The 25,788-nt window shown below is 38.5% G+C and overlaps 1 long non-coding RNA gene across 1 annotated transcript in view; it reads left to right on the top strand.

Annotated features, from left to right (window-relative positions):
• The window catches only part of LOC123571880 (uncharacterized), a 33,329-nt gene extending 20,196 nt beyond the window's left edge, over window positions 1-13,133 (top strand). Inside the window, exons 2-3 of the long non-coding RNA XR_006696176.3 lie at window positions 10,814-10,870; window positions 11,934-13,133. This is a non-coding gene — a long non-coding RNA (uncharacterized lncRNA). The remainder of the gene's footprint in view (window positions 1-10,813; window positions 10,871-11,933) is intronic.
• The last annotated feature ends 12,655 nt before the right edge of the window (window positions 13,134-25,788 follow it).

The following is a 25,788-nucleotide window of genomic DNA, read 5'->3' as shown; positions in this document are numbered from 1 at the left end:
CAACAAAGATAACTCCAGGAAAGGAACAATGCCTATGCACTGACCCTGGGGAAGGAAGCAGGGGCATATCGTCTGGACCCTTGAGTTGCGAAGCACTTGACCTTCAGTTTCTCTGTGGACGATGTGAAATAAAGAGCATCCGCCTCTTTTTATTTTAATTCCAGTTAACCTAAGTGCATGAAACTTGACAACTGGGTCATCTTTCCCCTTAGTGCTAATGAGAAATTTTGAACTGAGTAATTTCACATGTATGAGCTGAATTATCTATCAAAATGATTTCCTGAAAAAATTGGATAGTGATATACTGTGGATATTATTTATACATAATACTATTGACATACTGTAGATACTATTTTAAAGGGCCTCAGAACTTTTCTTTGCACACGATCCACTGTAAGAAATACATTTTATATCACAACACACATATGCATACATGTAAATCTAAATTACTGAAATGGAAGTTTCATTTAAAAAATACTTTCCCGGCTGGGCGCGGTGGCTGATACCTGTAATCCCAGCACTTTGGGAGGCCGAGGCGGGCGGATCACCTGTCGGGAGTTCAAAACCAGCCTGACCAACATGGAGAAGCCCCATCTCTACTAAAAGTACAAAAATCAGCCAGGCGAGGTGGCATATGCCTGTAATCCCAGCTACTTGGGAGGCTGAGGCAGAAGAATCCCTTGAACCCGGGAGGCGGAGGTTGCAGTGAGCTGAGATCGTGCCATTGCACTCCAGCCTGGGCAACAAGAATGGAATTCCATCTCAAAAAAACAAAAAAACAAAAACATAAACAAACAAAAAAACTAACAAAAAAATACTTTTCCTTACTAGGCGTGATGCATTTTGATATTTTTCCATTTCACTGTATTTTTTTTTTTTAATTCTGGGTTCTAATCCATTAAATTGATTTTACCACCTACGAAAGAATTGAGACTCAGAGTATGAGTCAGAATCACAAACATAAACAAATCAGGGTGCTGGTTGTACTCGAGAATAATATGAAATTCAAGTATATTTGATTTGAAACAAACAAGTCTGGTAGAATCCAGAAGTTACCAAATTTGTGTTTTGTTTGTCATAATGTAAAACTTCAAATTTTTCAGAATCAGGTATTCTTCCAATTAGTATGTGGCTTATGCTGGTAAAAGACGATTTGGCAGCAAAACTCTTTTAAATATTAGACATTTTGCAATGAGAAGAATAGTGACTTCTCAGTTCTGGGGGCTCTTAATATAAAGTTGGGGCCTTAGATAAGACAGAAAAATCTTCTAAATAGAGAATTGCAAGAAGGAACTGAAAACAATCTGGAGATGGAAAAGGGTTCTTAAAAATTGAAAAATGCTAACTAACACATTGCACACTTACCATTGAATTTAGCTTTCCACAGGATAATGAACACTTCCAAGAATTTCACAAAGTATCTTAAAGTTTTGTGTTCCAATGCCTTGCTCAATAAATGCAGGATTTCCCTCTGTGTTATTCCTTCAATCATTAAAAATATATTTGTTAAACATGCACAATATGTCCAGAGATGCAGAAAGCAATAAAATTTAGAAAGCTGTCCTCAGGGCTCCTACAATTAGTTAGAAGGGATAAAAGATGAGCAAAAAAATCCTAAAATGGATGCTCATCCCCAGTAAGCGGGGAGCTCCCCCTATTTCTTTTCTCTTGCCACAGAAACTCAGTTCCTTTGATTACTGGCTACTTCTTTATTAGACAGCTCTGGTTGTTTTTACATTGAATGGTTCCTTCAGTGACATCAGTCCAAATTCCATTTCTGTCCTTGGTGGCCATACAGTTAAAAAGGAAACAAATTTAGAGTAAACCCCGCTTTACCAGATTGACATCAAGAGGGGAGACACATTCCTAAGACCCCGTGAAAATCTGAGCAGGACACACCCACTGGCATCCCAGTTTGAGAAAGGGCAACTCCTGGACTGAATCCAGCAGAATCAGAACCATAGACTATTTTAGTTGACAGAGACCCTTCAAAGATATTTATCTAACTTCTATAATTCTTTAAATAGGAAAATGAGTTTGCAACCTAATCCACTGAAATATTTTCTAGGAGACGTGATTCTGATTTCATCAAGGACATCAGTGGGAAAATAGGATTCACTTTTCAGAAGTTTAATTAAGTCAACTTTGCTGCAACAGATTTTTTTTTACCCTTGAGGCGGATATTTCATATGGTTTAGCCTCTAAAGTAACCTTAAACATAAGGCTCTAGGCTTTTTGATGAAGAATTTGTGTATGTAATATCCCCAAGTGAACTGAAGTTAAGAAGAACTAGTATGAACAACTAATAAATTGTAGTACAGGCTACAATTTAAGTAGTACATAGCTTTTTCAAGCTATGGATTATTATTGTTATTATACTATAGTCACAGTTTACAATGCGTGTTCACAAACCTGCTCTTTTTAAGCCTTACAATAATCTTTGAAGTAGGTTTTCTAAACCTTTCTTTCACAAAAGGAAACTAAGAAAGAATTCCTCTTACACTCATAGCAAATGAGAACTGGAATAGTATAAGTATTTTCTAGTTTAACCCCTTGATTTCGTAGAACCCGAGGCATGTAAGGGTTAAGCAATGTGGTAGATTTAAGACTAGAACTCAGGAATAAGACTCTCAGGAGACCTCTTTGCTCGATATTCTGCACATATTTGCCAGAATCCTGTGGGAGTAATCTGTAAATCTCATCAGATTCCTCTAAACATTTATAAATTGGACCATGTTGTACCTTGTGTTACGCAAGTTTGTTTCCTCACTTGGCTATAACTTGGACATCTTTCTATGTTGATACCTATGTTGCGATCTCATTGTTATTTTTGAAGGGTGAATTAATTGGTACTCAGTAAGTATGCTCCAACTCAGTGATACCTATTATTTGTGCCAGTGTCAGTCTTGACTTGTCTGTGCCTGTGCCATATTAGTTATTAAATATTTTGAAGAATGATTCCTAGTCCTTTCTCTGTATTCCAAAACAGAGCAGCTGTATCTCTCAAGTCTTGAATGTAACCCACCATATTTCTCAACAAACCTAAAGCTCAACAAAGGCTAGAACTATGTGACAAGCATGCAGATCTTCACAGTGCAAGGCAGACAATCTGGTGTTCTGAGAACAAGACTGAGGTCTTTCTGCAGATGCCTAGGCCATATGTGGAAGTTGACACTTGGCAACAACAGGTAACTTTTGTTGTTTTGTTTTCCACAAGAATTCTGACTGTTAGAGAACCTTCCATGGGTATTCTAATCATTTCTGCTCTTATGGGCAAATTTAAAGACATTGTAATCTTTAATGATAGTCTCTGAGAAGTGAGAAAGCAGGATTTCTTCCTCCGTACCATCCTGAGTCACAATTGCACATGCGCAAACAGTTGAGCAGAATATCCTTTGATGAAGTCACCAAAATGGCTGAAAAGGGCAATGATTTGATTGATGGCAAAATCAGATATTTGCCATTTGATGGTAGAATTGGATAAGGAAATATTTTGGAATCTCCTCTCAATTTTCTCATCAAGTATAGTTTTGACAGAATGCAGAATGTAAAGTGGTTTTTTTTTTTTTTACTCCTAACTTCAAGATAGAAAACTTTCACCACCCTTGTGAATTCCTAATGAATTCGGTATTACTAAGTTTCATGTGTTGCCAACATTTATGCCTTTCTGAAAAATAAGCAACTCCATAGCATTTAAAATTAGATATTTGTGATTTTGACTCATGTGTCTGTCAAAATGACAGTTACAGTGCCACTTTGGACTATTGAGATTTACAGCATGTTGGAAAATCGAACTTCTTCCTTTGCAGTAAATGTGAAACCATAATTGATGTGAGTTCCTTTTTTTTTTCCCTGTCATCATCAACTAACTCCCAAAATAATAATAATGTAATCATGAGGAGTACTGTGGGAAAGTGTCTGGTCAGGCTGGTTGAGCAATGAATGAAGGTGATAGTGGTGATGGGTGGTGTAGTTGTTTTTTCCAGGGAGTCAAGCTTTTTAGATCTCTGACAAATGGAATTACTCTTTTTTTTTTTTTTCATTTACACATTGGCTCACAGCATAATACCTGGCGCCACTATTACCCAATCTAAACAAATTTACTTTAATAATCCACTTATTTCTGTAATCACGATGTATTCAACTTATGGGCTAGAAGAAATAGAAGAAGAAACAAATACATTTTGAAAGTCTAAAAGCTCCTATTATCATGTTATCAAGGCATAACTTGATAGGGCCTAAAAGCCTTATTTTTGCTTTATCAAGGCAAACTTTAAATGAAAATAAAACTTATACTCATCTTAAAACAGAAAACATTCTGCTCATGGTAAGACACAGAGCAGTGTGAATTACACACGCGCATGATGACATCAGAAGTAGCCAACAAACATGCTCCGACTTGAATTAATGTAGGACCAACTCTCAATGTGTTCTCATTCAAACTTCAGCATACTGCACCAGTCTATGTGATTTGGTTTAGGTTTTCTTATTTTAGGTACGTTTATGATAATGACAGATACTTCTTTTATCCCCTTCCTCTCCTGCCCCTCACCCAACATGCACACAATTATATTATATAATTGTGTATTATTGTCAAATGACAGATAGTCTATTTCCGGAGGTTTGGTTACACTACCCTCAATTTTCTAGTGTACCAACAAGCCTATTGACAACATCTACATATTTGCTCTTAGATATTCCTTCTTTGATCTAAGGAACTGAATCCTGTTTAAATGAAAGCAAACACCCCTCAAAGGGGTAATGTTTAAAGATTGTATCGGTCATTAACACCATAGCATAAATTGTGGAATTCAGGTAATTAACATTTATTACAGGGCTTTTGAGGGCCTGTGTCAGGTCCAGTGACAGTAAAGACATGCCCTTGAGGAGCTTTTGACTTTTGTCATTACTTCATTTGGTAATGTTGGACAAGTTGATTCACTTTTGGGCTGAAGTTTGTCATCTGTGAATTGAAGGGACTGGATTAGAGTAATGGCTTTTTAAATATCTGGGGATTTCCAGGCTCTCCCTCTGGAAAGAAAAGGGGTTGAAACCGGTATAGCTCTTGGTTCACTTATTTATACCTTAGGCCTTTTTGAAACTTTTTTTTTTTGAGAAAGAGATTTTCAGCTAAAATATTAAAAATTAACAGTTCTGGAAATAACCCTACTGGATGATTTTCAAGATTTTTAAAAAAATTGTTGCCTCCAGTGGCATTCAACATTCTGTAATTTGACCCTATTTTCTCTATTCACAATAGGATAACCTCCTAAGAGGACATTTTCACTGAGAAGAGAGAAGTCCAGTAGGGCACTCTCTGGGGGTTTCTTGACATTGGTCAGACAAAGACCTAAAGTGTTTAGTGCTGTGTGTGCCAGTGTGGATGTGCAGGAGGTTGCACCCAAGCTCAGCTTGGCAATTTATCAAATTTGCCAAAGGTTAGGCCTGGGGCTCACCAGAGCCTGGGCCGCCGACTTTGTGAGAAAAAAATTTCCCTCTGAGGAACTTAATTTCCACCAATTCTTCCACTTCAGAAATGTCATTTCTCTCTAAGAAGTGCATTTCCTGCTACTTTTCAGAAAGAAGTTTGGGGCTTCAATAATTCCACTGGCTACATTTCAGCAGGCAAAATGTAGCTTAAAAATATACATAGGAAAAAGGAACTTTCAACACAATAATCTCATCTGATATGGAGAAACTTTAAATACAAACCATATTATGCCTTGGCTCTTTTCCTCCAGCCTCAACTTGGAATATTTTCTGGAATTGTTCCAAAAAAACTCTCTTAACAATGTCAAAAGAAATGTTAGGACACTCTTTCAACAGTCCTTTAAAATATTAGGAAGTGCAGAAATCACTAACTGATTTGAACTGACCAAAACAGAGAAGGGCTTGTTGTTTGGCATTATTTTTATGATGCTCAGATAAAATCTCTTCTTGGATTGACAGTATAAATGGAAAAGATTGAAAGCTATCTGGAATCTTTTTATTGGGGGTCATAGGGTTTGAGGCTTGAGAAAAGCCCCACACTTCCTTAACTTCCCACCATTAAACTCTGAACTTTAGGACCAAAATAAAATCCACGGGGCAAATTTACAAGGGTCTCAGAATGGCTATCCTAGTGGGGGAAAACACAAGGGGAGGGAGTTGAACCTGGGAATCTTAGCATCTTCATGTTGGTCCTGACTGCAACTGCATGTATGGTTGGGGATCTGAGATACAGTCTCTACATTCCAGAGAAAAGAGGAATATCAGTAAAGTAGGAAGATGTCCCAGAGACTGGAGAGATGTAGGCAAGTAAAGGTAAGTAAACAGTGATAGTTAGCTTGAGGACTAAGGTAGAGGTAAACTGGAATTGTCCATGCCCAGCCCTCAACGATCTTTGAAACCGCTCAGCCTTTTAAGTGACTTCTGGTCAAGAAGCAGCCTGGATTTTCGTAGTGTGGCAGGTGTAGACTTTATTACGTGCCATTGTCTCTGAGACAGCTTTTTATTGAAAGAGGAGGAATTTTAAAATATATCAAGTGTATTAGTCCATTTTCACACTGATGATAAAGGTATACCAAAAACTGGGTAATTAATATAGGAAAAAGGGATTAATGAACTTACAGTTCCACATGGTTGGGGAGGCCTCACAATCATGGCAGAAGGCAAGGAGAAGCAAGTCACATCTTACATGGGAGGCAGCAGAAAAGAGAGAGCTTGTGCAGGGAACTCCTCTTTTTAAAACCATCGGGTCTCGTGAGACTTATTCACTATCACGAGAACAGCACGGGAAAGACCTGCCCCCATGATTCAATTACTTCTCACCAGGTCCCTCCTACAACATGTGGGAATTCAACATGAGATTTGGGTGGGGACACAGCCAAACCATATCATCAGAATAATACAGATGCCCAGTGAGTTCTAATGATAAATATTTTCCTCCAGCTAGGAGGATCAGAACAAGTGTGAGGTACTTGACTAGAGCCATGGGTTGGGCACTAAGAAAAAATCTTGCTTCACACACCAGACTATGCAGATGAGGACTGGTCTTTCTCTGATCTTTGTAGTCCTTCTTGGAAAGGTATCATTCATAGTGACAGTATCTAACTTGGCTCAGACTTAGTCCTCATTGAGGCAGTATTTATAAAATGATTTTATTGCTAGTTGGTAAAGATGTTCAGAGGATGTACTCTGTGCCAAATGTTGTTTGTTTGGGGTTTTTTTGGTAAGTCCAAGGTAGGCATTTGAGTGTCACTTCTTTCTATCAGTTCACTCTCTTTCTTTCTTTCTTCATTTCATTTTTTTTTTTTTTTTTTGGTGGAGTTTCACTCTTGTTGCCTAGGCTGGAGTGCAATGGCAGGATCTTGGCTTACTGCAACCTCTGTTCAAGCGATTCTCCTGCCTCAGCCTCCCAAGTAGCTGGGATTATAGGCATGAGCCACCACACCTGGCTAATTTTGTGTTTTTAGTAGAGATGGGGTTTCTCCATGTTGGTCAGGCTGATCTCGAACTCCTGACCTCAGGTGATCTGCCCGCCTTGGCCTCCCAAACTGTAGGGATTATAGGCGTGAGCCAGCATGCCCAGCCAGTTTTCTTTCTTTATGACTTTTCTTCATACGAAGGTGTAGAGTGTGATGTTTTCTATATACTTTGAATTTCTTTAAAAAAGGCTATTTTTTTATAGGAAAAAAGTCAAACCACAGTATATTTGTGTTTTTAAAATAATACAATACTTTCTATTAAATTGATTATATTGTGTATTGCACAATACTATTTTATAATTCTGCTGACTCCTAGTAATGGATCTACAACCCTGTGTTGAAAGAAGACTGTGTTCTCATGAAGAACCAAAATGATAGAATCTCATACAATGGACCTGTGCCTCCAAGTACATTATCAGTGACTTCTGATTTTTGTGATCTCTAGTCAATGAAACTACAAAGTGAGATCATTTGGAACTTACGGAAGGCTAGATAAGAGAGAAAGCAAAACTTCAAAATATGAGACTGGTTTAGTCAAGACCAAGGGACCATGAACTGTTTGGGACTCAGAAGGAAAAAAGGGGAACTTGAAAGTGACTATAATAAATAGGCCCCAATCTACTGTTCCGAGATTGGCTTCTACTTGATGGGAAAATTGTGGTTCCCCAAAGTAAAGACAATAAATTTGATTAAGGGATCTGCCTGGAAAAGGGAGTGTACTCTGACCTCTGGGAGAGAGTTTTGCCTCACCACATCCTATGTGTACACTGGATGAGTAATATTTATTATTGAGCCATGTGATGGAACGACGAACAAAGGTTGTTCCTGGTCATCCTGTGTCTATCACTGCAATTGCTCCTCTTGTAAATGTGATATATTGCTGGCCACCCTCAGCTGTTTTTGAAGCAGAAACAAGTGCTATTTTGTAAATAGAGCTTAGAACCCCTGGACATGTATTAGGACAGCTTATCAAACATATTGCATGTTCACTCTCGTGCTCAGTTGCAGAAGGATCTCCCAGGACTTCCTTTGCCATGGGGCTATGCTTTGATTGGCTGTGAATGATGTCATCACACTGTTTACTTTTTTTAGTGAAGGCAAAGATCTGAATGTGATATGCATGTGCACACGTTAAGTAATGGGAGAAACTCTACCCATAGATTTCGAGCCATGTTGTACTCATTTACTATGAGCCTATGATGTGACAACTCAGTAAAACACAAATCAATTGTGTGTCCTTTGGTGATTTACAACTTTTGGAAGTTTCTGTTTGTCTTGGATGCTTCCTCTTGGACTATCTTTGTAAGTTTAGTATTTGGGTCCTACTGTTAACAAACTGATTTTTTTTCTGCAAACATAGGGCAATCTGCTAGGCACAATTTGAAATGAAATTTACAGATAAAATTCTGCCGTGACAAAATTTTAAGACAAATAGGCTTTGTTTGTCATTGACAGTTGAATTGACAGGTCTTTGCAACTCATTTATACAAAGCAGAACGTGTCTGGGAGAAAAGATATTTGACTAGGTGGTATAAGAAAATTATTAATGCATTTATTGAGCTTAGAAAAGATTGGATTCCTCTCTGGCATTTCTAGGGAGGTGGGAAAATGTTCAGTGTTAAGGTCAAAAATAACTGATTAAATCATAGAATTGAACGTATGCAATACTGGTCAGCGGATGTCATGGAATAGACCAACAAATTTTCAGGAGGGATGAATCCTACCAAAATGTCTTCAAAGTTTTGGGTTTTTTTTTCTAAGTATGATTTCATCCTGCTCTATGCCAGGTATATTCCAGAAATTTGGGTTGCACAGTTAAAATAAGAATAATAATATTTTTACAATTACTTTTATTATAATTTGAAGGTACAAAGGTACACTGTCCAATAAAAAGCTAAGGGCTCTAGTTAAATAAAAACTAGGCTTAAGAACCCAAGAGGGCATCCTGAGGCAATGTCAGTTTTGGACATTTAAGGCTTTCATATCCTCATTAATCCATCCACACGATAAGCCTAACAAATATTTGTTGATGCTGATGAGGGCTATTTCACATGATTTCAGCATATTCATTAGAAGCATCTACATACCAAAACATTCCTCGAAGTTGATTCTTGATTCATTGACAACTTTGGCTGCTACCACGGGATTTCCAGAAGTTGCATTGTTCTTTCTGGGCATTCAGTGTAACTCACTCACTTGAAACTGCTTTCGTGGACAAAATGTGTTTCTAGGTCTAAGGTGAGAGAAAAATAAATAAATGAATAAGTAAAAGAATTAAATGTGTTATACTTTTATTATAGCACACTGATTTTCTAAAAGGCTAAATTATATTATATAGATAGATATAATTTTGGGTTCTCGTTAGAATGTATATTTGTCTAGAACCTATTAAACTTCTTTAAAAGATTTGTAGGCACTATCCAAAAATTCTCTAAAATATCTAAAATCTTGAACTTAGATAAAATTGTTGTAATATTTGTTTAAAGTTAGGAAGTTCTGTAAGGGGTTGTAAATTGCCAGCTTGCTCTGTGCTTTGCAGAATCACAGCTTGAACAGGGCCACGAGGACTTCAGGATGATCTATGACCCATAGCATCCACTCTGTTGTCAGACACTGCCTATGATGCAGAACTTACCTTTCATGATAAGCCTTCCACCTTTATATGTCTTTCAGAGGAAATTTATTTGCTTGGCCTTGGGTTACAGGTTTAACTTTTCTGGGTCTCAGTTTTTTCACTTGTCAAGGTGTTCAGTCATTTTTGAATTTCTACTATGGGTCAAGCAATCCCAAATCCCAGATATTTTCTTGTGGGGGCTGGAGGAGGACCAAGGCAGGGTATACATAAGCAGAAAAATGAAATGAAATAATGTGCACAGAAGTTTTAGGCATTAGGAAAAAAAGTTAGCTTTCCCAGGGGAAAGGCTGGAACATTAACAGTTATGAAGACACTATGGTGAGCCATTTAATAAGGTCAAGGAATTCTGAGGACACTGAAGAGCACTGGGAACATCACTATTTGATTCTTTAGCAGCTCCTTCCCCTCCAAGCTCATGAAGCTGATTTTCCTTAAAAACAGGTTAGTGGCTCTGTTCTCTGGATCAGGATTTCACCCTAGGTACTCCCATCCATTCCCTCCAGAGTCCCCTAGACTGTACATGCCCATGAAAGCAGGGACCCCATCTATTTATTTCATCTTTCATTCATATCACCAAACCAAAACCTGACATGGAGATCCCAATAAGTATTTGCCGAATAAAAAAATACATGGACCATATCCAGAAGGTGAAGGGGAGCTACTACAGGAAGTTACACAAAATAGTGACATGCTTTTTCTCTTCCCTCATTAGGCCACCTGGAAGCATAATTCTGGTAGCAATGGGGACGTGGGTCAAAGGGTACTTGAGGTAAGGAGGCCTTGTAGGATGGTATTGCAATAATTCAAGTAAGGAGTGATAAGCAGGTGAAATAGGGCGATTCCAAGGATACTGGGGTTAGCCTTGATGGCTTACTGGCCATCTGTATCATTTGGATAAGCATCTTGTTATTGACAATTGAAAATATCCTAATGAAAACAGCTGGAGCTATACATTTGGTAGTCACCGGCCAGTGGGTGACTGCTAAAGCCAGGGATGTTACAGAGACTGCCTGGGAAAGGTAGGTTGAGAATGGAGTTCTGTGCACTTTATGTTTGTGATTGCATTCAATTCTGAATTCTAGCCTATGACCCAAGAGGCCCTAAAGCATCAAGGCACATCTTCTTCCACTTAGTTTGAAGGTTATTGTGTGGAATGAGTGAGATAATGTAATGTGCTTAGCACATAGTATTCAATAAAGGTTACCTGGCATGATTATGAATAATTTAATATATAATTTATAGCTAATGATGGAAATACACCAACATATGTGCTTATTTAATTTTTCTTCTGCTTGCTTTAATTTGCCCCTCACTTCCAAGCAGAACGTTCCCCCTCCCTCTCTCTCTTTCTATCTGCCAGGGACAACTTAACCATTAGACACAGTGGACCTGGTGCTTAGGCCCACAGCACTTTTAGGAGCACACAAAAATGTTTTTATTTCTTTCAAAATCAGAAGAAAAAGATGAACTTTCAGGTTGAAGAAAATATTTTTATACATAATGTAATTGTATTCATCTTCATTCCAATGCAGTAGTAAAATAGAAATTTCAATTTTTTTTTCATGGAGAAAAAAGCCCACAAAAGTCAGGATGCAGCCCTGTTGCCTTTCCCCTTTGAGTTTCTGTTTTTCTCTCTTTGTTACTCTCTCCGTCTTCATCTCCTCCTTGCCTTCAACCCACTCTTTACTGTTGTAATTCCTAGCATTCTTCTACTTCTAGCATTATTTGGCCTATATCCATATGACTCCTTCATATTAAGTGAAAAAATAAAATAACAAAAACTAGCATTTTCCTTGCATTGGTTTTCCTTTCCTGTGTCTTTAATTTCTCAGGTTATCAGCTTTCAGAGTGAAGACACATAATCCCTGTTAGAGTAGAAGACTTAAAATCGAGTTTGAGACACACCTTCTGAAACTGCAGCCTCTTGGGAGCCTGATTACCAGTGAAGAGTGTTGCTGCTTTGCATTTTTCACACTTGAACACAGTGAAGAAGATGAACATTAATTAGGATTATAATGCCATGAAGGCTTACTGTGCTGTGAGAACTCACAAGAAGGAAAATGCCATTTCTTTTTTTTGGATGCAATTCTGAGTGTCATGTATGTATTAGTTCTTGGGCCCAAGCCAAGTTACTTTAGGGGTGATATACAATCTGTTATTTTTAGATCATATTGGGTAAGGGTGTAGGCTATTATTTTAGGATAGTAAGAGAAGATAAGTTTGTCTAATTTTAGATGATCAAGTTTCCTAATATGAATCTTCCTTTAGAAAGTATTTTTGAAATGTTATCGTTTATAGTTCAAGCTTATGGAGAACTTAATGTTGGAAGCATTCCTTAGTTCAAGGGGATTTCATGCCTGGGTGATTTTCGAGTTTGATTGTTTTCTAGCTTACTTGCCTGACTTAGGATCCTTACTGCTCCTTAAATTTCACAAATAGTGAGTTAAAGAAAAAAAGCAAACACACCAAAAACAAACCAATACTAAACTCCCTTCTCTAGCAACCAGACTGTCCTAGGGAGTTGTATGTAAAGTTAAAAAAAAAAGTGGCAGGATTCCTGTTTCACAAATAACTTGAATTCTAATTATTTTTTAAAGACAGATTTAAAACAAAGCATTTTGTGAATAATGTACAGATCATTAAGACTGTAATCGCTAAGCTGTAGTATATAATATAAGCCTCTATTTCACCACAAAAATTCACACTGATTACCCAGGATGATTTCCAGATGTTTACTCTCTGCATGTAATAAAATGTTGGTTAAAATTGTAACTTAGCTGCTATTTAAAAAAAAACAAAAAAAAAAAACAAAAAAACCCTAAACTCTCAACAGACACATGAAATTTTCACCAAGACTTTGCCCCCATAGAGTCATCCCTCTCACGACAGAAATCTTCAAAAATCTCTGGCTCACTTAAACCCACTTTTAATTTTAACCAGGGAGAGAAAGTTGAACTATGAAAGGTGATGAATCGATCACTTCACATATATCAACTGGGTGGAAGTTTCCACAGAACTTGCATAACTAGAAAATTGGTACAAGTAAATTATTGGGTCTGTATTCACAGATGCGAAAGGGAATAGGAAAAAGATTAAAATGGCAGTAAAGTTAAATCTTCAGGGAGAATCAAAATATCATGGTAAAACAGGGTATGAATATTGTCTTTTTATGTGTCGGGAACTTGAAATTTGTGAAAATATGCAATGGATCCACTTGGAGCATGACAGTATCATGTACAGCAGCTGAAGAAGAGACAGGTGCCACATGAGGAAAAAGGGAACAGAGAGTCAGGTAGTTCAAAGACAGGAAAGTAGTTCAAAGACATATATTATGTAGAAGTCATTAAAATATACTAAAGAAGGAGATGGTAAAATAATAAAATACAGGATAATAAAGTGGAAGGGTAACACAGTGAGGGAAGGAGGAGGAGGTGAGATAATTTGAAAAGAGAGAAGAGATGAAGAGGTAGAATGAGAGCACGCATGGGTGCGATGATTTTGTAATGACTTGTTTCTCATGAAAAACACATTATCCTTGAAAGGAATGATTTTTCTCCTCCCGCACACTACTTTGATTTGTGTGTTTACAACACGCTAAGCCCACTGGGATGCAGCTGAGGATTCAGAGCCTTTAGAATGATCAACCAGACACTGCTATTCCAAAAGACACCAAATGCAGTGTAAATAATTAAATATCTATACAAGTCAACTAACATTTATTGAGTGTGCAATCTCAGAATAACGAGGCATCAGCCTTCTGATAGACCTTAGGGTCTTGACAGAAAGCAAAAACCCAGATGAATAAAATGGTGATTTGGGGGAGAGGGACTCAAAAAAGGCAAAAGTAACTTAGCCCAGTAGGTCATAACTTTTTTGGGATAATAGACTTCTTTGTGAATCTGATGAAAGCCTCAGAGCTTCACCCAGGAAAATACACATTTGTGTGCAAAATAAAAATTTTGCTTATGTCATGGAGATTATAGATTTCCTCAAGTTCAATTGTGGGCCCCCTCGTTTAAGATCCTATAGTAAGTGCTGAATTTAATAGATGCATAATTTTTAACGGGCCACTGTTTAAACTACATACAAATTCACTTCAGTTAAAACCTTAGGAATGATTGGAATTCATGAATTGAACTAAAGAGAGGGACCCAGATGCCATCCTCCTGTGAAACTTTAATAAACCAACTAGTTTCTCCATCCTCCAGTGGAGCTAAATTTTGGGGGTTTGTTTATATGTTTATTTATGCCTTGCCATGCTCTGGAAAAATTTTAACTTATAAAAGTACATATAATACAAAAAACATAACAAATATTTTAGGAAAATAAACATCAAAACATATTTAGGATTGAGAAAGTTGAACTAGCAGAACTTACAGTGGCATGGTAGACATAGGTTACAATTTTGTAACTTTCTGGTGGCTAAAGTTAAGATGAAATAGGCTTAATTGCAAGACTAATAACAATCCATAAAATAAAAACTAATCTGGTTGTTAGATTATTGGTTAGGATACATTAGGTTGCAAGTAACAGAACACCTAACTAGGAGTGGCTTACAGGCATTGTTAGGATTTTTTTCTAATATCACAAGAAGCCCAGAGGTAGGCAGCTGTTCAGTCATATTATCAATGATGCGGGTTTTCATATCTGTCATCTCTGCTATCCTTAGGCTGTTGGTCTCTGTCATACTTGTAGCTTCATTGTCTCAAGTGAACTGCTAACTTGTGGCATCATATCCATGAGCAAGGCAGGGAGAAGACTATAGAGGTCTTGTCCATCTGTAGCTTTCATCAGGAAGCAATTGCCACCCTCAAAGCCCCCTTGTAGACTTTCTTTTATGTTTCATGGCCAGAACTGGATCATATGAACATCCTTGGCTACAAGAGAGACTGCTAAATTAGTATCTGCCATTTTGGCTTTTTTAGAGCAAGGAGGGCAAAGGAGGGTCTTGGGGATGGCATTGGATTAGTATCTTTTACAAAGGATATGAACAGTTTTTCCTGATATTGAGCAACCTTATTCCTGGGTGTCATCAAATGAAGATCCTGTGTGATACATTACACCATGCCCTAATGTCAACCTATACAGTAAATATAGTAGTGAGTTCTATCATGTACCATGGAGTTTCATGGTTCTCTCTGTAGGCTGATGGCTTAGACCAAGGCACAAACTGGGAGAAGGCAGGTCTACAGGAAATCAAAACAATGTATTCAAGTACAAAGCCTTGTTATGATCTAGTTTAATCCAACGGTAACATTTAGCTTATCTAGAGTCATGTATGAACACCAATGCCCTTGAACCACTTTTCCATAAATATTATTTATCACAGCTGGACATTGAATAAGAATGGGTCCACAGGGAGTTAAAGGCTGTAATCTCTAACACAATCCTACCTGGAGCACAAAAGCCTGCATTGTTGATAAGGACAGATACATATGCTTTGACAACCAACCAGGGAGAAAGTAGAGTTAAGTGCTGCTTATAAAAATTCAGAAGCATAACCAAGACATGTGCCTGTTAGACAAACAATCACTGGTGGTTAGACTGGTGGAGGTGAGCACCAAGAAGAAGTAATTATTCTTTCCACTATCTTCCCTTAGAGTTTGTCTCTATCTCCATGATAGTATGTACAGCCCATATTTATGTAGTTTGCTGGCTATCAGCCTACTCATTTTGTAGCCCCTGATCATGTTATCTTTTATATAACAGACTTGGGTCTAAATTTAGAAATATTTGGAAAAAATATCATTTTATTGAACAGTGAATAGTAGTTGCTTAGGTAATATTTGGAGGGACAACTTTGAACAAAGAAATCAGTGACAACTTACTTCATTCTATTTTCAGTACTAATTATTTGACATCAAAATATTGGCCAAAAAAACCACAATGACTTTTGAACCAACCTAATATCAAGCATTACTTAAACTCTCACTGCTTGAAGACCAGAATACTTGGTGTAATGGACTAGACACTAGCGGTTAAAAGCTCAAGGGAAGAAACATATGTGCCTTCCCTTGATGAACCTATGAACTAGCTGAACTGGAAGAGCATAGAAAACATATCTGAGAAAGGAAACCAGAACATTTATAAACACTGTTGTTTTAATAAAGGGTAATTCTACTTTTGGAAGAAAAAGGTACAATTTAATTATAATGCTTTTATGTCCAAGTCTATGTTTAAGGTATTTGCTTGATTACAAAGAACTAAGGTTTATGACTTGCTTTATAGTTGGAGGTGTTCATAAATGAAGAGAGTTGGTGAATGGAGTTTCCCTATGTGAAATTTTTAAATGCATCTGTGAGTATGTTCTTCATCATTTATACTCAAGCTACATCTTTTACACTAATTGTTGGTTTACATTAGAAACACAGAAACACAATTTGCGAATTGTTTTTATTGCTATAGACATAAGGAGACATTTTCATCTTATTGGTGGTTTAGTAACAAATGGAAAATTACATGACACAAATTACACACTTAATTGCAAGAATAACAGGAAATGAAAGATGATTGACATGTGGCAATAACAAAAACGCTTATTTATTCTCACAGAAAATTAAAGAATTAAGAACTGGAATGTCAGCTATCTGTGAAATGTGAAATTCTGGACAAAGAAATTTAGATATTACTCAGAGAGTGATTGGTGCTTTTTATATTTTTGCTATAAGATTATAAATTATTTGAGAGCAAAGCCTGTCCTCTGGTTTTACATCTATTCATTCAATAAGCACTATGGCACTATGTGGGGGATCAAAAATAAATAAGAAATAATTTCCTTTCCTCTGTGGAACATGGTCTACTTTGGAAGAAATAATGTTTATACAAAAAAAAAAAAAAAAAAAAACCTGTTATAGAGGATAGACTGTTCTAAATCTCACACAGGAGATTAAAACAAGTTCCCAGGATTCTGGGAAGAAAAGAGTATCTCCAGCTGTCCTGTGTCAGGAAAGGCTTCACAGCGGAGGTGACATCTGAGCTGGGCACTAAGAGGCCAGCAGTACTTTACCATAGGGAGATGGAAAGGACATTCTGGGGAGGAAAAACGTTGTAACTAAAGTGCTGATGGCCGAAAAGAGAGGCTCATGTATAAATAATGGAAAATCATCCAGTTTTCCTGCTCCACAAGAGCTCAGTAAGCAGAGAAATGAGAGATAAGGTTTAAAACATGAGTTGAGGTCATGAAAACATGGAGAGTCTGTTATGTTTAAATTAAGGCCCTTGGACTTTGTTTGATAGATAATGAGGAGCTATTGATGGTTTTTTGAGTACCTGATAGACATTAAACATAAGTTTTTTTGAGTGGATGAGGTGTCAGGTGATCCAAACCATGCTATCATTCTGTACACTCTGAAGTGCCTAACACAGTGTTAGCACATAATAACTGTACAACAATAGTTTTTAATTGGCTATAGAAAAATACATAAGCAGGAGAGCCATCAAACAAGGTATTGAGAATATCTGACAGCTTAGAGATAAGCCAGACATGCTCTTTTGGCACTCACTGTTCACATCCACCCCCTTCTGCACACTCTTGTGTCGTAGGGGCTGGAAGGCTGACAACTACATTTCTCAGGCTCCCTTGCTGCCAGGGTCTGAGGTGAAGTCCAAGAAATAAGATCCCTCCCATGAGATGTGGAAAGTGAAATGTTGGTGGAGCCTGTTTTTATTTCTATGGTAGTGGTAAGCCCTGGCAGAAATGCATTTTGTAGTGGACAGTCTTCACAATCACTCTACAGTGACCAGCTTCATGAATGTGAAGCAACTGTGAAATTGGCAGCAGTTTCTTGACCTCTGCGTGTTGACAATGATTTCCTGACCTCTGGTTCATAGCCTCAGGGTTATAACCTTATAACCTAGGATCAGCATGATCTGTCTAACAGGACCTCTTCACATGCATTTCTACAACTCTTCCAACGATTTTGTGGCACCCCATTCCCTGTATTAAATTCCTTTCTACTCGAGATACCTAAACCCTTTTCTATTTCCTGCACCAAATCTTTACAGGAACAAAAGATGAGGAAATTTGCATGGCAGAGGGTAAAAGTCATTCAAAGGCGAGTCAATGTGGGACCGAAGAAAAATACTTCAAGTCCAAGGCTCTTTTATACTACAGAGGGCGTCAAAGTGCTTTTCAGTCTGTGTCAATGCAGGCCCTTGTCCTCCAGCCTCTCCCTTACTTACCTAAAAAAGAAACTTTTTTTTTTTTTGCCAATTTACAAATATATATATACACACATGTATATATATACACACACATATATATTTCTGTATTTCCTAAGTTTTCTACAATGAGTAGAAACATGTATATATATGTGTGTGTGTATATATATACTCATTGTAGAAAACTTAGGAAATACAGAAAAGTATAAAGAAGGAAATAAAAAGCATCTGTAATTTTACTAGTAGGAGGTAACTTCTTGAATCAGTAAAGATGAGGTTAAGCTGTAAGAGACAGAAAACTCAACATGCAAGCAACTTAAGTAGACATTTCCCAGAACGAGCAACATTGCAAAACTCTGTCTCTACAACAAACAAACAAACAAACCCCACAAAAATTAGCCAGACATGGTGGCGTGTGCGTGTAGTTCCAGCTACTGGGAAGGCTGAGGTGGGAGGATCATCTGAGCCTGGGAGGCCAAGGCTGCAGTGAGCAGTGATCGTGCCACTGCACTCCAGCCTGGGCAACAAAGCGAGATCCTGTTTCAAAAAAAAAAAAAAAAAAAAAGTTTTTTAAAGTAGAGATTTCATTCTTTGTTTCTCACATAAAAAAGTACAGGAGTAAGTAGTCCAGGGATAGTAGCTCTAAGGCCATCAGGAATCCAGACTCCTTCTCTCTTATAGTTCTGCTATTCTTGACGCACGCTTACACTTCTTTAATCAAGATGACTGCTCTAGCTTACTCTCTCATACTACATTCCAGCCAGGAGAAAGAAAAGTAAGAACATATCCCCTCTTTTTAAAGAAGTCACATGTGAAATTTTGCTGTGTCCCTTTGTTCCCTGTGGTTATACCTATTTGAAGAGAAAACTGAGAAATGCAATCTTTATTCTGAGCAGCTGTATACTTAGGGGAAAGCTGGGGGTTTCCCCCGAAGAAGAAGGTGCACATGGGTATTGGAGGACAGTTAGCACTCTCACTCACTTAACTGTAACTAGCCAGTCCTCCTTCATACAGAAGCGTGCAGTTTTCTCTTTCTTGGCATCTCAGGTCCCAAAGCCACCCTCATTCCAGGTACTAATCTTAATGTTTCTGCTGATACCGTATTTTGTCACTTTGGCCTGTTGCCTTTTCCTGAAGCATTTTGCCCAGACTAGTTCTATTCAGATTAGTTACTTTTATTTTTTATTTTTATTTTTAGAGATGAGATCTTGCTCTGTTGTCCAGGCTGGAGTACAGTGGTGTGATCATAGCTCACAGCAGCCTTGAAATCCTGGGCTCAAGCAATTCACTTGCCTCAGCCTCCCAAGCAGCTAGGACTACAGATGTGCTCCACCATACCTGGCTCATTTATGATTATTATTTTTTTAGAGATGGACTCTTGCTGTGTTACCCAGGCTGATCTACAACTTCTGGTCTCAAATGATCCTCCTGCTTCAGCCTCCCAAAGTGTTGGGATTACAGGTGTGAACCACCATATCCGGCCAGCATTATTTATTTTAAAAATTCTTTCTCTATCAGACCACCCCAGGCCACCTGACCTTTCTCTTCTCAACTTATCTGAAAATGTAACACCCCAATGAGTCCCTCAGATCAAACTTCTTTTTTTTTTTTTTTTTTTTTTTGAGACAGAGTTTCACCCTTGTTGCCTAGGCTGGAGTGCAATGGAGCAATCTTGGCTCACTGCAACCCCTGCCTCCCGGATTCAAGCGGTTCTCCTGCCTCAGCCTCCTGAATAGCTGGGATTACAGGTGCCTGCCACCACACTCGGTTAATTGTTTGTATTTTTTAGTAGAGATGGGGTTTCACCATGTTGGCTAGGCTGGTCTTGAACTCCTGGCCTCAAGTGATCCAGCCATCTCGGCCTCCCAAAGAGCTGGGATTACAGGTGTTAGTCACCATGCCCAGCCTACAAATGGTCATTATAGAAGTTTGATCTGTCCAGGCACGGTGGCTCAAACCTGTAATCTCAGCACTTTGGGAGGCCAAGGCAGGCAGATCACTTGAGGCGAGGAGTTCGAGACCAGCCTGGCCAACATGGTGAAACCCCATCTCTACTAAAAATACAAGAATTAGCTAGGTGTGGTGACACCCACTTGTAATCCCAGCTACTGGGGAGGCTGAGGCATGCAAATTGCTTAAACCTGGGAGGTGGGGCTGCAGTGAAGTGAGATCACGCCACTGCATTCCAGCCTGGGTGACAAAGTGAGACCATGTCTCAAAAAAAAAAAAAAAAAAAAGAAAGAAAGAAAAAAACCATTTGTAAAGCCACCTTGACCTGTATCTGAGTCCTTTTCCAAGAAGGGCTGCAGGCTGTATTGCCTGTCCTTCCTCTGACCCACCATTCTATCTTTCCCTCTAAATGTCAAGCTGTTCTTTAAAACAATATTTCTGGATTAATTGCAGCTCTCATGCTCCTCACAGGAAGCGCCAATCAATGTCCCTTCTTCTGTGCATTTCCAGGGCTGCAAATTATTTTCTGTTCAGTACAAACTGTGTTTCTTCTGATTTTTAGCCAGTATTCTTTCTGGGTCCTTTAGAGTCTGAGTTTAACCATATTCTTCTTTTTTCACTTTTTCCACTATTTTTTTTTTTTTTTGAGACAGAGTCTTACTCCATCACCCAGGCTGGAGTGCAGTGGCACCATCACGGCTCACTGCAAGCTCCACCTCCCAGGTTCACGCCATTCCCCTGCCTCAGCCTCCCAAGTAGCTAGGACTACAGGCGCCCGCCACCACGCCCGGCTAACTTTTTGTATTTTTAGTAGAGACAGGGTTTCACCATGTTAGCCAAGATGGTCTCAATCTCCTGACCTCGTGATCCGCCCCCCTTGGCCTCCCAATCCACTCTTACATTAAAAGCTGCTTAGGGACTACAACCTCTGACCACAGAAATATATGCAAATAGACACTTAATGCAATCTGTTGGTGAATTTCTCTCATGGCTTCTTTTATGCTAAGCAAGACTCAATGAGCATCTTCTTGCTTCTTTCTTGGGATCTATTATGGTTCTTTTCTACAACATCTTGGGTTTCCCAAAGCTTGAGGATTTGAGATACAACCATAGACAGTTGACTTCCAATGCTACTCCCTAGGAGAAATTCCCTAGCTGTGAGAGTTCCTTGCTTAAATAAAGCAGGGGTGCTTTCTCAAGGAAGTCAAGGATCATTTCACTATCTAATCTCTGCTAGTGCAATTGGACAAGGAAAGGAGTCTTTGGGGCCTGTAGCAGTTAACAATAATCTAGGTTATGCTGCTATAATGAACAACAGTCAAATCTTAGTGGCTTTAAACCAAAATGTTGATTTCTTGCTTATGTTACTTGGCCCTTGTGGGTTGGCAGGAGGACTTTGACATAATAGAGTCCCCATACCAGTGACCCTCATTCCAAAGAGGAAGAGTTCTGGAGCATCTTGCATCAATAATTCATTATTCCAGCCAGGAAGAGACCCACATCACTTCTGCTCATTGGCTAGAACTAGTCACATGGTTCTGTCCAAAGAGACCAGGAATTACAATCTACCTTGTGTTTGAAAGGAAGGGGAACTGGAAATATTTAGAGAACAGTACTAATGATGTCCACAGACCCAATTGTAATGATTAACATTCACAGGCTAGTATTTGACCCAGACTTACTTGAGGCAATTGCAGTCAGCATTTCTAAACCTCTTTGTATTTCAATCAAAAGAAATCACTTTCAACATTTTGCTTCTAATTACTCTGTATCCCTCTCAAATTGTTCCTGCTTCAAGGTGAAATCAGTGAAATGTTTTGAGAGCCCCGGTGCAGAGTTTCAGGCCTGTCACAGCTTCTTTGCTAACATCTTCACCTTGGCACTTGGGTTCTCCTTGAGTGTCCTCCCCACCCCCTTCACCAGCCTCAACCTCACTCTGCCTACCTCATCACCCTGGGAGCTGCTTGCATGCATCACTGTTTTGGTGGATGGCAGCAATACACAAGGGCACCTCATTGTTGGAAAGGAACTGCCTTCCGCCTGCCAAGGACAAATGCAGACACACAAAGCAATATCAAGCAAGACTTCACATCAAAGGGAACCCTGCCCGGGCTTGCCAAGAGCAGGCTGCCTCTGTGTCTTTCTCTTCAGCCTTGTCAGTATTCTTAGGGCCCAACACGCCTATGGTGTCCCTGCCAGGCCGCCTCATTCAACCAGCACTCCTGTTCACTCTGACACCAAAAGCTCAGGGCTCTCCCTGAATCTGGGCTCGACCACTTGAACAGAGCACAATGCCAAGTGTTTAAAAATGTTGCGTGATTAGGAAGGAAAAGCACTGAGAAATATTTACTCTGTGAACCCTATATGAGTAGGAGAACAGAATGCTTTACCTTGTTCAGTGAAGCAACACATAGAAAGTTAAGAAATTCCTGCCTAAGACCTAGGAAAGATTACCTAATGAGGAAGGAAGAATGCTCTATAAGCAGAGGTCTGGGAACATTGGAACCAAACTGAAATTGACACTGGCTGGCCTGGGCATTCAGACTTGACTGGAGAAGTCGTGTGACAAACAGAAGATCCAGAGAAACTTTAAGTTCTACTTTAGAACCAACAGAAGAATTCAGGTTCTGTTGCTTTAAGGAAAAGAACATGTTTGTTTTACAAAGAGTATGAGGGAAAAATGGAAAAGAGGGACTGGCAGGGACAAAGAAGGGGATTGAAACTTTATTTTAGAAAACAGGTAAGCCTATCTGTTCTGGATGCTAAAGGGATGCTAAAGAACTCTTCTAGAAGGATACACTCATCATCAAAATACAATGGAAGTCAAAAAGTTTTAAAGTCAAATATTGTGAGAGCTTGAAAGGGGAGATGGTCTTTTCCAAAATTTTTTTTTTGAGTTATGAAAATCTAAGGCTCAGGAGTGTCAAGGGGCCTTTTCACAGTCACACAGCTGCTTAGTGACAAAGCTGTAGCTAGAACTCTGAGTTTTTGACTCTCAGGCATAGGTTGTTAAATCACAGCGTGGTGTAATGGTGCTACGTGTGACACGTGATCAGAGAGCACAGGTCTGCAACTTCATCAAGTAAGGTATTTTTAACATGGTGACTTCAACCCTTTGACTAAGCTCTTCCACTGTAGCCAACCCTACTGCACTGTTCCAACAGCTTCCCAGAATGGTAGTAATTAGAGCAAAGAAAAAAAATAGGGCCCAGAGAAAATGTAACATTTCTTAGTAGTGGGAGGAGGTGGAGATAAATGCATTTACATAACTTTCTACTTTCAGAACACTTCATGTGACCACAGGTTATTAACCTAGGGTCCATGGAGAGAACTCAGGCATTCCAGGACAGGAAAAAAAAATTACATATTTTACTGAACTCTCACTGAAATGCGTCATTACCTTCATTATGAAGGTAGGCACAAAACCACAACAGTATTTGCAGTCCTTGGACTTTGTCACTAATAGAAATAAACAGTTTCACATTATATTAGCTGTTGCAGGCATCTTGACATATCTTTACCTTTTTTATCACTTTGCTATGATGGTAGTTTTTAGATCTGCTGCTAGATTTTGTTAAATAATGTTTAATAAGCACCTATATTACTATACCACAGATTTTCATAAATGTTTTGATAATAATATTTCAATATAATTGGATTTTTTAATAATTCTATGTATGTATTTATTTTAAGCAGTTAAACGCATTATTCTGAGAAGGGATCTGTAGACTTCACCTGTCAGAGGGATCCTTGGCATGAAAGTTAGGAACTCTGACATGTGAGGGGTCAACGAGTGTCAGGTTGCCAATGGATACCCATGTTACTAGGTCCCCTGTCCCAGCACCATCATCCTGTGGGCTCAGAATGACAGGGATGCTTGCTTGTCATTCTGGGTTGGAGAGCTGCCAATATCTCTTGCTACAGACTGTGTTTGTAATTCCAGGGTGTGCCAGCCTTTGAAAGCTGACATGATTATATTGCAAAACGTGACAGAAAAGAATCCATTGTTTGGCGTTATTATTAAAATTAAGGCTGATATGGAGTTGGTAATATTTCTATTAAGAGGGCTGTGTTCACATGTCCATGGAAGTTGACTTTTCTGCGGGAACTGGCACTTTAAAGTCTAGTCAAAAGGAAGTCAATGTTTTCAAAGATGACAAAAACTGATTTGGCCTGGTCAATATATGTTCAGACTACTATTAAGTAAGAAAAATAAACATTTTAAATATTAAGCCACCATTTCCACCTCTCAAATAGGCCAAGAGTTTTAGAGATGGCAATTCTCAGGATCGATAGGGTGTAATAAAATAGATATTTTGCTAAACTACTCACAAGACCAAGGCTTGACATAACTTTTCTAGATGACAGATTGGGCTTTATGTTTTAAGTGAGTGTTTTTCACCCAGTCATTTCACTTCTAGGAACTGATTCTGCAGGCAGAATTACAAAGATATTCTTCAAAATGTTATTCATAACAGTAAAAAAGTTGGAAACAGCATGAATGCCAACAACGAGAGCTTGGTCAAATTATGCTACATCTGTAGGATGAATTATTACGTAGCTAATTTTAAAAATAGCCATTCTGACAATAAGTAATGATATGAGGAAATGTATAACAATAATGTAGACTTAAAATGCAACACATAAAACTGCAAGTATAAAATAATTCTGTTTTTTAGTTTTAAAATATTCTTCGTATTTCTTTGCAATCTTACTTATGTACATATACCTATAGAATATGTATGTGTAAAAAACTAGAAGGAAATATATCACAGTGTTAGGGTAGTGGCATTTTAATTATTGGGTAGAGGCATTTTAATTATTTTTATTTACTTCTTTATGTTTTTGGAACTACTGACATTAGGAAAAGCACTAAGACACTGTTTTTAAGAAGATGAGCTGGTGCCACATGGGCTGATGTGTTTGCTGTGCCTTCTTGTTGCTCCAGACAAAAGTTTGTTTTGCTGGTTGCTACTGAGTGTTATTTTTCTTGTAACCTTTGCTCTCTTTCCCCACCATTGGCTTCCAGATGTCTGATTTCACCAAGTTCAGGGCACTTGACGCATGTGCATTTTCCCCTCTAACTTGAACAGGAAATTCAGAAACTGCCTTAAGCCTGCCAGCCTGATAGAGCCAGCACCATCGTGAATATCAACCCCAAACCTCTTGACCTAATAAAAAATAGCTTGATGGGGGAATCTGAAGCTTTCGTAAAAACTGGTGACGGAGTTTGAGATAGGAAAAGAATTTTAGAAGGCATCTGCCTCTCTTTCCTCTTGGTCAATGATGGCTTCTGCCTAGTTGTGCTTTCTGCATGTTGTGGGCGAAGAACGGAGCTAAAAAGTAATTATTCTACAGCAACTTAACCTTTTGCTGATATTTGGTAGAAAGTGATGAACTTTCAACTTTCAGTCATTATTTAGCATGTAATGTATAAATTAGCTGGAAAAAAGTCTGTTTGACTAGATGAAGACATATTTTCTACGGATTTTACCTTGAAAGTGAGAAATACAAAGATAATTTTCTGTTTGGGAATGTTTGTTTTAGGATTCCATTATTTGCAGTGCCATTTAGAAT

The sequence above is a fragment of the Macaca fascicularis genome, chromosome 2 (assembly GCF_037993035.2).
Source record: "Macaca fascicularis isolate 582-1 chromosome 2, T2T-MFA8v1.1".
Classification (NCBI taxonomy): domain Eukaryota; kingdom Metazoa; phylum Chordata; class Mammalia; order Primates; family Cercopithecidae; genus Macaca; species Macaca fascicularis.
Note: the sequence above shows the minus strand (reverse complement) of the source record. Positions and strands in the feature narration are given on the sequence as shown.